At 35.0% G+C, this 12057-nt stretch overlaps 1 protein-coding gene across 1 annotated transcript in view; it reads right to left on the minus strand.

The window, feature by feature from the left end:
- LOC122299065 (probable disease resistance protein At4g27220) overlaps nucleotides 1-12057 on the minus strand; it is a 64615-nt gene that overhangs the window by 21135 nt on the left and 31423 nt on the right. The gene's annotated exons all lie outside the window — the stretch shown is intronic.

Consider the following 12057-nt stretch of genomic DNA (forward strand, 5'->3'; position numbering starts at 1 on the left):
AATTACATATTGATCAATTAGAGGTGTGCGATGTAAGGTTTCAATATAGAATTTCTTATGCCAGATTTTAATCCAACTATTGATACCAGATGTCGATAATTTATTTTTGTTCATACACATCATGAACAAGCATTTACAAAGTTTGAGGCCAATTTTAAAAATATTTTTGTTTTTTGACATTCAAACAAACACATATCCTAAATAATTAATTGGGTAAAGTGTAAAATCAGAGTTTAAATTTAAATATTAGTATTTATCTGAAAGATATAAGCAGATAAAAAGATATATTTTAATTATTTATATTCTTCAATAGGAATTATAGTAATATTATCTATTATTTTTCATTTTCACTTTGCTTGGCCTAGACACTGCCAAGTGAACTACCATTATTTACGTTTTAGTTTGAAACTATCCACGATTGAGTATATCCGTATGATAAAGGGAATTGTTTTCTTGAATTAATAGAAATATATTTGCGAACAGTTTTTTTTGTTTTTTTGGTTTTTTTTTTTTAAATGCAATAAAAGGAAAGAAACATCCGTATGGTGTTTAAACATTTATCTTTCTTTTAGAGATACTACTTTTACATCGGTAATGGCTGCCAGCCAAGAAAATATAAAAAGAGAAAAAGAAAAAATAAAAGAGATTCCACAAAAAAGTACAGTATTTCTCATCCTACGGGTAACGGGCCACCACCTTGCAAAAGCTAAAGAAGAAGGAAAAATAAAATAAAAAAAGGCAACATTAGTGCGTGCATGTTTTCACATAGCACTTATATCTTAATCCCATTTCCTCTATTTACATTCAAGTGAATAAATTGAGAGAACATGCAAGCACTAGTATTGCCTGCCTGTGTTTCCTTACACAAACTAATTGATTTAATCTCATTTAATATTAATAAACTTTTTCTAAATTGTGAAATAAAATATAAAAAAATAATTTAATATTTTTAAATTTTAAAATAAAAAAATAATATTTTATTTAACTTTTATCTCATCTCATCTCATCTGTATAACAAAATTAATAATAAATATCGGATGAGGGCAAAGCAAACAGTACTCATAAGAGACAAAGTAATGCAACATTTTTGCCTAAAAGAAAGGTCCAGATTTGACTTTAATTGGATAATAGAATTAGCAATTCGAAATTTAAAAGGCACAAAAAAAACAAGAAAAAGAAAAAGAAAAAGAAAAAGAAATCCAGTTTTAGAAACTATATATTCTGTTTTGTGGTGTATGCAGTATGTATATTTAATATTGTTCTACTTTCCATTTCCAATTGCTTTAAATGCAATCAACCTTGCATTCTCGTCTTGGTCATGCGGATTGATGCCAATGACTATATTTTAAATGCCAATGACTATATGTAACATTCTGTTTTATCAATGAGTGTTTGATTTTTTTATGTATATAACAAGAATAATGCTATATATCACTCCTATTTAATTTCCGTCCAACTTTATATATAAATGTGGTACTTTTCATCACCTTGTATCATCTCCTAAATCTTAACTCATAAGTTTATAGACAATAACATCTTACCGTAATCGAATGATAATGTTGTACATAGAATCTCGTGTGAACATCTTAGTCAAATTCCAAATTCTGGTCCATAAATTATTCATTGTTGCAATTTACTTATATCTTAACCCCATTTCCTTTATTCACATTCAAGTGAATAAATTGAGAGTAATATAAATGTTCTATATATGTATCCAAAAACTACAGCTCCCGTTGTTAGCTGTGTTATTAATGGGGGGTATGTCTTTTTTTGTGTTAATGAAGAGACTTACAATTAGATTTATTCAATTGAATAAAATAGACACCACCTTTCTTAGAAGAAAGCAATGCCATGAGATTAAACTACAGGGAAAATTGTTGGAAATGCCCAATGAAGTGTCCTCTGCTACACAGCAAGCTGTAAATACATTTCCTCTTGTTCCAACCATGAGAGATTGCAATATTTTGCATCTGGGAATCAATTTATTGATATCATGAGCAAAACTCAGAGGTGCCATTTCAGCAACGTGAAGCTCCATTTAAAACCTCCAAACTTGCATGACAATATCTCAGGTCAAACACAACGATTAGAAAGAAACGTACCGATATTGCTTTAATTTAACTTTATTGACAAAGCATTTGATTGTGGGAGCTCGTTCACATGTGCTACGTAAAACAATAACACAAATATAAATGCTTCACACGATGACAGACAAATTGATAATACTTATTCTCCAGCTGCTAATTAATTAGAGAAAGTTGAAAGATGCAATAAAAAAATAAAAGAAAACAAAGAAACAGAAGCCATGAATATGAGGGGATTGGTCAAATTCAGGAATTAACCTGCCATCATGAAGACTTAAAGCTTTGCGAAATCTCCTGTAAATTCGCCTGGGATTTGGAAAACAAAAACTTAAAATAATTCTATATATACTCCTGTTTAATATTTACCCATCAAGAGAACCCATTGGCCAAAGAAAAATTATAAAATGTAACTTACCTTTCCTTTGATAATGTGCTGTATGGTGGTATTGAGGTCTCCTTCTATCATGGGTTGAAAAGTTTCAAGACTCCGTTTCCGTATGCACTCCCTTTAGCTTAGGTGTTTTCATACTTGTTGAAACAAACATTTTTAATTTTTCACATCTAGCCATTGTAAAAACATTCTAATTTTGGTAAATTCATGAGCGAGAGGGTCTCCAATTGAGGAAATGCAATCACATCTCTTTTCTCTTCCTCTCCTACTTTTGCAAGGATTTCTTCCATTTTGTTGCAGTTTGCAACTTCTATTTCCTCTAATGTCACAAGAAGTTTTGCCACGGATGGCGAGAATAAGTGTTTCAAGCAATCACAATCAATAATCCTTAGCAATCTCAAGTTCTTGAAGCCCTTAATATCTTGTGGACCTTTCAGCTTCCATATATGCAACAGCTTCGGTAAAGACTTTAGCAACAACCTTTCCAAGTTATTAATGAAGATGTTGCTTTTGTAATGACTTTCCAACTTACGGAAGAAAGGTTTAGGACTTTCTTCCTCAAGCTCAAATATCAATTCCAATGAATCACAGTGATATTCTTTTAAATTTTGCAAACCTTTAATCAATTGGGATGGAATAAGAGCCCATATCTCTGTCTAATTGCCTGTCTCCCTCTTATTTTGCTCCTCTTGTTTAGTCAATGTAACATGTGTGCCAGATTATTGAAAACCATTAAGGAGTAAATTATCTAAAAAAACTACATTATTCTTATTGGCTAACAATAATAATAGATGGAATGGAGGCACAACGAAGAGGTTAATCATAGAACGGGCTCAAAATTAATCATGAACCACTTGGGGTCTCTTGGTGGTGCCTCGGACTGATTCAACTACTGGACTTGAACTCCTCCTGATTGGTGCACATGACTCAAGACATCGGCTGAGAAAACCAAGAGAATCTCGTGTTGAGGAGGAGCCAAGTCTAGGCTCTTTGGGCTCTTGATCTTGAATCATTTTCCGCATCAGTTTTCTGTAGTTCACTTTGACTCCAAATTTTTGAGACAAATGTTTTCAATTTTGGACAAGTACATACGCAATGTGATGTTCATTATGGATGGCCATTGAAGATCCCAAATTTTAAGTACTAATTCGATGCCATATAATGAAATCTTTTTCCTAGTCTTTTTCAGCTTCCTCTTTTTGAACAATATTTTCCATCCGTTTGCAGCCAACTTTTGAGATGCTTTGAAGTTCCCTGCGTAACTTACAATTACAGAACTCCAGAGTAAGTATCTTAGACTATGACATTTAAAGATTTCAATAGATTTTTATGTTTCCAAAGGCTCTACATGATGGAGGAATATTCTTGCACACATGTTCCAAACAAAATAACTCCTTCAAATGTAGAGTTGCCATATGAGCAAGTGGCCGACGATCTTTTGGGATCTCATATACAGGCATCCGCTTTAGTCCTTTGAGATCAAATAACGCTTCTTGTATGTAGAGCCAATTTACGACAAGTTCTTTCAAATTGATGTACCCACAAAATTGGATGAAGCCCAATTCTTTTGGCAAGCACCGGATACTTGCTACGCTAATTTTTAAAACTGCGAGTTGATCGGAATAAGGAATTAGTTCAGCAAGGCTTGCACTAGTATTTGCCCCTTCTTCATTTCCTTCCATTGTAGTCATATATTCTCAATTCTTGAATTGTCCCATGTACAATTCTTCTAGTCGATATAAACAAGATAAGACACAAGCTGCAATTCGCTTTAGAGAATGGCCTCCCTTCATATCCAACAACTTTAATTGACTAAGATTTCTTGCTTTCCACGGCAACTCCACGTTCTTAGAATCACAAAAGCTAAGAATACTGATGGAGCGATGGCTAGGTTTTGAATTGGTCCAATTCAAAATTGATTCCTACATTTTAAAAACCGATTAAATCCGGTCTGGCATCGGTTCTTGGCTTTTTGGCACCGGACCAGACCGGACTGGTTTATAAAATACATATAAAATTAATTTTTAGTATTATATAAAATATTTTATGTATGTATATATAATTTTTATATATAATATATATAATTATATATGAAATAATTTTATATTATAATTTATAACATCAAATTTTAATCTTAAATATATATTTTTTATATATAATATGTATAATTACATTGATACTTAATTAAAACCGAAAATTCGGACTAAACCGAACTAGAACGGGTAAAAACGAAAGTACTGGTTTAGGAAGGTAACAAGTTTGTGATTGGTTCTTAAAATGCAAAACCGGTATATACACCGGTTTGGTTTCAAAATTTATACAAAATCGAATCAAATCGGACCTGTTACACCCCTATCTAGATTCAACATCCGAAGGTTCTCAAGGATCTGAACTGATGGAGGCAACGACGTTAGGGGAAAGCACCTTTCTGCCATAGACAACATCTTCAGCTTCTTCATGCCATTAAATAAATTTCATGAGAGCATTTCTAAATTATTTAAACATGATAGTTGCAATAACCGAAGTTTGGTGCATTTCAACCCATCACGATACCATTCATTTCTCCAAGTAAAAGAGAAATTGTCCGGTAACCCTCATATGTATCCTTTTGTGGCCATTCTTCACGTCTTCTATCCAATGCTACCATAAAACCATGTTCATCTCTAGATGCAATTGATATCACAAAATTTCACACAAAATCATGTAATTTGATGCATTCATCCCTTGTTCTATTCAACAAGAGATTTGAGCTTTGAAGATTCTATACTATTGTGTTGACATGTACTCTTATTTGTTCGACAGTACCAAAGCCTTTAATAAACCTTTTTCCAACTTCATGTCTACTAAATGTTCAATAGGAAAGTCATAATCTTCGGGATATAGACAACATAGCATAAAGCATGATTTGGCTTCATTGCTTCCTACATAATTGTAACCAAACTCTATGTTGGAATACACCTTTGGATGGAGTACAAGGATATATTTTTTGGATAGCCATTTTAAGTTGCTGGAGCCCGGCTTTCCATTCATATTCATCACTTTTATTGCTAAGAGCACTTTCAACCACCGTAATAGCAAGGGGTAAACCTACACATTCCTTCGTAGCCTGTTGTGCTATTTTAATTAGATTGTGAGCATTGATAGAAACACCTACCATCTCTTTGATAGGAATCCACTCTTCTTTTCAGATAAAAGTCCAATTGGAAATATTTTTTGAATTCTCGATTGCAAGTTTCTTCGTTTTGTATTGTTAACAAGATTTTGCAACTCTTTTCTTTAACTGCATAGTAAATTCCAATAGCGTCAAGATCAAATGATTTCCAAACATCATCCAATATCACAAGGACATTCCTATTCAAAGTCAACCTCGAATATAATTCATTTGCTTTTTCATGTAAATTCTCTTGTCAAGTCTCGAACCTAGCATTTCCGCAAGTTTGCCTTGAATCTTTGTCAAGTTTGGACTTTGAGATACCACTGCAATGACAATTTTATGGAATAAATTATCAAATCTTACTATTCTCTTAATCTCTTTGGCCATTTCTATCTTGCCAATCCCTTCCATACCACATAAGGCAATCGCAGGGGCGGCTCAATACAAATTGAGACTTAAGCCAAAATTTAAATTTGTCATTTGTAATTATAATAAAATAAAATATAAATTATTATATAGAATATTTTCAAATGATATTTTATTTAAAATATTTAAACAAAATGTTGGAGCCTGGCTTTCCATTCATATTCATCACTTTTGTTGCTAAGAGTACTTTCAACCACCGTAATAGCAAGGGTTAAACCTGCACATTCCTTCGTAGCCTGTTGTGCTATTTTGATTAGATTGTGGGTATTGATAGAATCAAATACCATCTCTCTAAAAAGAGTCAACTCTTCTTTTCAGATAAAAGTCCAATTGGAAATATTTTTTGAATTCTCGATTGCAAGTTTCTTCATTTTGTATCGTTAACAAGATTTTGCATCTCTTTTCTTTAACTGCATAGTAAATTCCAATAGCCTCAAGATCAAGTGGTTTCCAAACATCATCCAATATCACAAGGACATTCCTATTCAAAGTCAACCTTGAATATAATTCATTTGCTCTTTCATGTAAATTCTCTTGTCAAGTCTCGAACCTAGCATTTCCGCAAGTTTGCATTGAATCTTTGTCCAGTTTTGACTTTGAGACACCACTGCAATGGCAACTTTATGGAATAAATTATCAAATCTTACTATTCTCTCAATCTCTTTGGCCATTTCTATCTTGCCAATCCCTTCCATACCACATAAGGCAATCACAGGAGCAGCTCAATACAAATTGAGACCTAAGGTGAAATTTAAATTAGTCATTTGTAATTATAATAAATAAAATATAAATTATTATATAGAATATTTTCAAAATTTTCAATAAAATGATATTTTATTTAAAATATTTAAATAAAATTTTTTTGAATTTATATTTAATATAACAACTTAAAATGAGACCTTAATGTAAATTTTGTACCTCAATTTAACAAGATCTTAAAAAATTATTTAAAATATAAATAATTCATTGTATTAAATATTAAATTTAGTATTATGAAGCCTTGCACACATTGAAAAATATAAAAGTTATTATAAGCTTTATTTAATGAAATGATTTTTATTTTTTTAGGTTTTTTTTTTTATTTTTTTATTTTTATTTTTACAAAAAACCTAAAAAAAACCTCATTTTTAATGTTGAGGGCTTTACATAGTGTGAAGGCCATAAGTAATGGCATAAATGGCCTAACCATTGAGCCGGGCTTGGGCAATCGTGTCGATCTTATCATCCATTAGCGCATCCAAAACATTTCGAATAGTTGATTTTCGTAATTCAAAATCAGCCTTGAACCTGGATGGTGATCTTACTTCCATGAAACGTATTTCAAGATTGTACATCCAACCATATTTTGCAGTTGGATCTTCTAGCAACTCAATGATGGCTTGAGTATTCATGTGAGCTTTCTTATTTAAGGAGTAGCGTACGTAGTGCCAAATTAGGACACCAACCATTCAAGCACATATTAGTTTCGACATAGTCTTTAAGAAATTTCCGCACATTTTTCAGCCACATATCCACTTCACTTGGGACTACTTCTTGATCCCATTCGGCTACATCAACATCTAGTCACACCTCCCGCTTCTAATTAACTAGCGTAATACATTTATCTTTGGGAATCACGGTAATGCTCTTGTAGGAAATAAGATTGCCAAATTGTTCTTAGATTGGAAGAACCAAGTATTTTCCAATTTTTCCAACAATTGACTATAGAATTTTCATTTTTCAACGGTAGTCTTCTATTTTTGCATTTTGTATTTTGCATTTTTTTTAGTTTTTTTGTTAAATAACAGGCTGCCTTTGCCCATTAGAGAGATCAATGAAGCAATACAACAAAAAACCCTAAAATAAAAAAAATAAAAAAATTAAAAAAAAAATCAGTGGCAAATTGGGATAAAAGATCGATATTGAAGAAATACCTAAACAAGACGAACAGTTTTTGGAATATCACACGTAACGAGCAATTACATGTCACCATATGACCACTTTGGGAGAATATGTCGACAAAGATGACCACTTTTGGGGCACAATGGGCTTAATCAATAAAGTTGATCCTTTGGTGCAGGATAGATGTTTAGAAAATCCGAAAACCTTGAACATCATACGAGAAACCACAAGCCGAATGGACCTGGTTATTTTAATTTGTAACACTAAGGCCATTATTGAACACTCATGTACCTCAAAATTTTGTGAATAGTAGTAAAATAGTATATGAATAGTAATAAAATTTTTTGAATTAGTATGTTTTAGTGAATTTTGAAAAATGTGGGAGATAAAGTTAATAAAAAATATATATAAAGTTCAAACATGAATAAAAATTTTTAATATCATTTTTATTTTGAAGTTTGAAAATTTTGTATTGTTTTTCATGTTTTGTTTTAAAGTTTATATAAATTATAATAATTAGATAAAAAAAATTAAAAATTAAAAAATACTTTATATTTAAATAATATTCGAAAAGAGAATCGTAAAAAGAACGAAACGCCAATACACCCAAGCATAGAGAATTTAATAACATGGATCTCCTCCCTTCTTAGATTTTTGTTACCCCTTTCAACTCTTCAATCTGGCTTTGGGCTGTAGGTTATAAAGACAAGACAAATGGACATAGCTCTATTATTTTATACAACAACTAGAAGGATTCTGCTTTCCATCTTGTGCTTCGTCGCAGGGGATGGACTTAAAATTAGTTTGTGAATAGTAGTTAAGTAGTATGTGAATGATTCTCTGAAGTTACGCGCGCTTTTTTTTTTTTTTTTGAGATTTAAGATATTACACTGAAATGTTTGTACAAAAGCAGGGTTTAGAAGAGAGAACATAAATCTCAAGGTAAACGAAGATGGGAGACGAATTACAGTTCATGTTCATGGGGAGAAAGGGAGCAAATTGTAGATAATGAGGTTTCTTCATGTCATAAGTAGATATAGTTCATACAGTTCCCAGTTGTTTTGGAGTTGCGGATTAATATATATACTATATATATGGTACCTGCAGACCGTTGGCCCTGTTGATTTTGACAATTTCTTTTCAAGTTGGTGATACATTGAATCAGAATCATTGGCAGATATTACGAAGTAAATATGCCTAAAAGTCACGAGTCCCAAAGTCAAACGAGTTTTTTTTTTGATAGAAAATGCTTCACTGCATATCTTCATAGGCGAAGTTACAACTGTGACTTAACAAACTGGAAAACCAGACCATAAGCCAACTAACGCATCTGCTCAGGAGCTCCCCCGTCAACAAATTTCTTTGTGACGGACATTGTCTAAAAACTTCTATACCTCCTCTTTTGACAGCAGTCAAAAGAGAAAGCTCTCTAATGAACAGAGATAAATTACCTCTCTTCCGAAGAAGAGAGGTACACCACACTCTTTCCTCCCACGGAGGAAGAGTACCCAAACCTACATTCCTCCAAAAGAGGAGTAGGACAAAACCCACATTCCTTTTAAGAAGGAGTGGGACTCTAGGCAATATTTAAAATATAAAACTAAAACACATTAAAACAAATACAGAGCAACATAAAAACATTAAAGGGCTGTGCAAAACAGAAGGCCCAGCCCAGGCCCATGACCCGGCATCCCGGGGGCCCAACCCGCTAACAACAGGGCGCCTAAGGATTGGACTAGGGTTTCTTCGCTACGTCCGCCGCCCCCTCTTCCTTCTCTGTTCCTGTGCAGCGCTGCTGCTGCCGATCACCACAAGGCACGGGAAGACCCCCGATGCCTAGATAAGCCCCTGCAAAACAGTCGGCCAGAAACAGATATATTAAACCAGCAGCCCCATCGTACGAAACCCAAACACTCTGTTACGAGAACAGAGAATCAAGCCTCTCGCCGTCGAGCCACCCCGCCGTATCCTCGCCCCACCAAAGCCCAAGCCGTCAGCCTTGCGTCAACACGAATAGGTTAGCTTCTCACCCGTCCAAATCCTCCCATCTGTTTCGTCCACGCCGTACGACTCCTCTGCAAAGCGCCACCTCGCAGGATTGCTCACGCCTCCTCTGCAAAGCGGCATCTCGCTGGGTTGGTCGGGACCCTTACCGGTGATCCTCGCACCAGGGAAGACACTGAAAACAGGGGAGAAGAGCTAACCACCACAATCGCAAGAGCCGACTGAAAAAACCAAAAACGGGCCAAAACAGCAGACGAAAAGAACAAACAGAAAACCAAAGGATAAAAACTAAAACTAAAACTAAAAGGAGGAGGGAGGGGGGAGGGAGGGAGGAGCCGAGGCTCCCACCTCCCTCAACGGCGATGAAACGGTCTGTTTGCTTGTTTCGTCTGATAAACGTGCAAGTTTAGTTCAAGAGCTGTGTTGCTACTGTTAAAAGAGGTTGCCAACACCAAGTCAAACGAGTTTGACCTTATGAGTTCAGGTAAAAGTAAAACATATTCTCTACAATTTAGATTCTCCCTAGTCATATGCCACATAGATGTGGTTCAATGGAATGAGAAACTAGAAGAAAGTCTGACGCATGTAATGATTTCTAGGATTGCTATGGGATTGTCTGCTAGGAAGCATGGTGTTTTTTGTAGTAAGAGGTAGGCAACTTTCACAGCCATAGAATAAAAGAACTCCTCGTTATTCACAGGGCTCAAAGATTCGGTGGTAAGGAAGTCTTGAAGGGCGAAGGCCAATCTCAAAAATTAAATTTATAATTGATAATATTTTAGTGTGGAATATTACAGGATTGGGTAAGACGTATAAAGAAATTGGTTCGTAAGTTTGATATTTCCATTTTGGTAGTCTCGGAGCCGTTTCAAAATGTGGAAAAACTACAACGATGGTCTCGTTCTATTGGTTTCCCTAATTTCAGTTCTAACGTGGAAGATGGTGGCAAAATTTGGGTTTGTTGGAAAGAGGAAGTGGAGATGGATATTGTAGGGGTCTCTAGCCAGTCTTTTACTGGTCTTTTTTTCAGGAAATGGTGTTGTTTTGTTAGGGACATTTGTTTATGCAAAGTGTTCTTAGCCTGAACATAAAGGGTTGTGGGAACATTTGTGCGGTATTTTGAATGTGGGTGTTCCATGGGTGGTGTTGGGATATTTTAGCATCATCCGTTCGGATGAGGAGCCCGTTGGTTGGAGGCCGAGGCCTCTTGGTGCGATGGAGGATTTTAATGGGTGTATCAACAGTTGTGGATTGGTCGATTTCAGGTTGCATGGGAAACAAATGTCATGGTGTATCACTGTAATGGTCAACTTGGCTTGGCTAGAAGTTGGGCAAAACTTGATCGTGTGCTTGTGAACAATGTGTTTGTTTCTAAGTTTAGCGAGGCTGCAGCGCATTTATTATGTCGAAAAACATCTGATCATTCACCAATAGCTTTACTGCTATTTTCGGGTTTATCGAGGTATGGGCCAACTGCTTTCTATTTTCAAAATATGTGGATTTCGCATAGAAAGTTCATGGAGGGCACCGGTTTTGTGTAGTAGTGGTCTTTTTGCTTTGGCCGAAAAATTGAAGAGATTGAAGTATGAATTGACTGAATGGAATAAAAATGTTTTTGGAAAAGTTGATGGGGTTATTCGGGAGTTGGAGGAACGAATAGAGCTCCTGGAGGGGATGTTGCAATCGAGTTCCTTCGGAGAGGTGGAAGAGGAATTTTTGGTGACCAAGGCGGAGCTCGATATCTGGTTAAAGAGGGAAGAAATCCTTTTGGCGCAGCCAGTGAAGAAGAAGTAGGGATTAGAAGGTGATCAAAACTCAAAATTCTTCCATGCTGTTATTGCGCAAAGTAGGAGGAGCTCGTGTATGAAGGAAATGAGACTATCAAATGGTTTGGTCTTGGACTCACTGGAGAGGGTGCATGAGGCAGCTGTTCAGTATTTTGAGGACTTTCTGGCTCAAAGAGAAGTGGGTTCATTGCCTAATCTGGACTGCTTATTTTCTCAGACTCTATCCGAGTGTGAAGAGGAGGGGCTTGATGTTGGAACCTTCGGAAGAGGAAGTGAAAATGGCGTTATCTTCCATTGCAGTGGACAACAACCCATGGCCTGATAGCTTTG

The sequence above is a fragment of the Carya illinoinensis genome, chromosome 16 (assembly GCF_018687715.1).
Source record: "Carya illinoinensis cultivar Pawnee chromosome 16, C.illinoinensisPawnee_v1, whole genome shotgun sequence".
NCBI classification, from domain to species: Eukaryota; Viridiplantae; Streptophyta; class Magnoliopsida; order Fagales; family Juglandaceae; genus Carya; species Carya illinoinensis.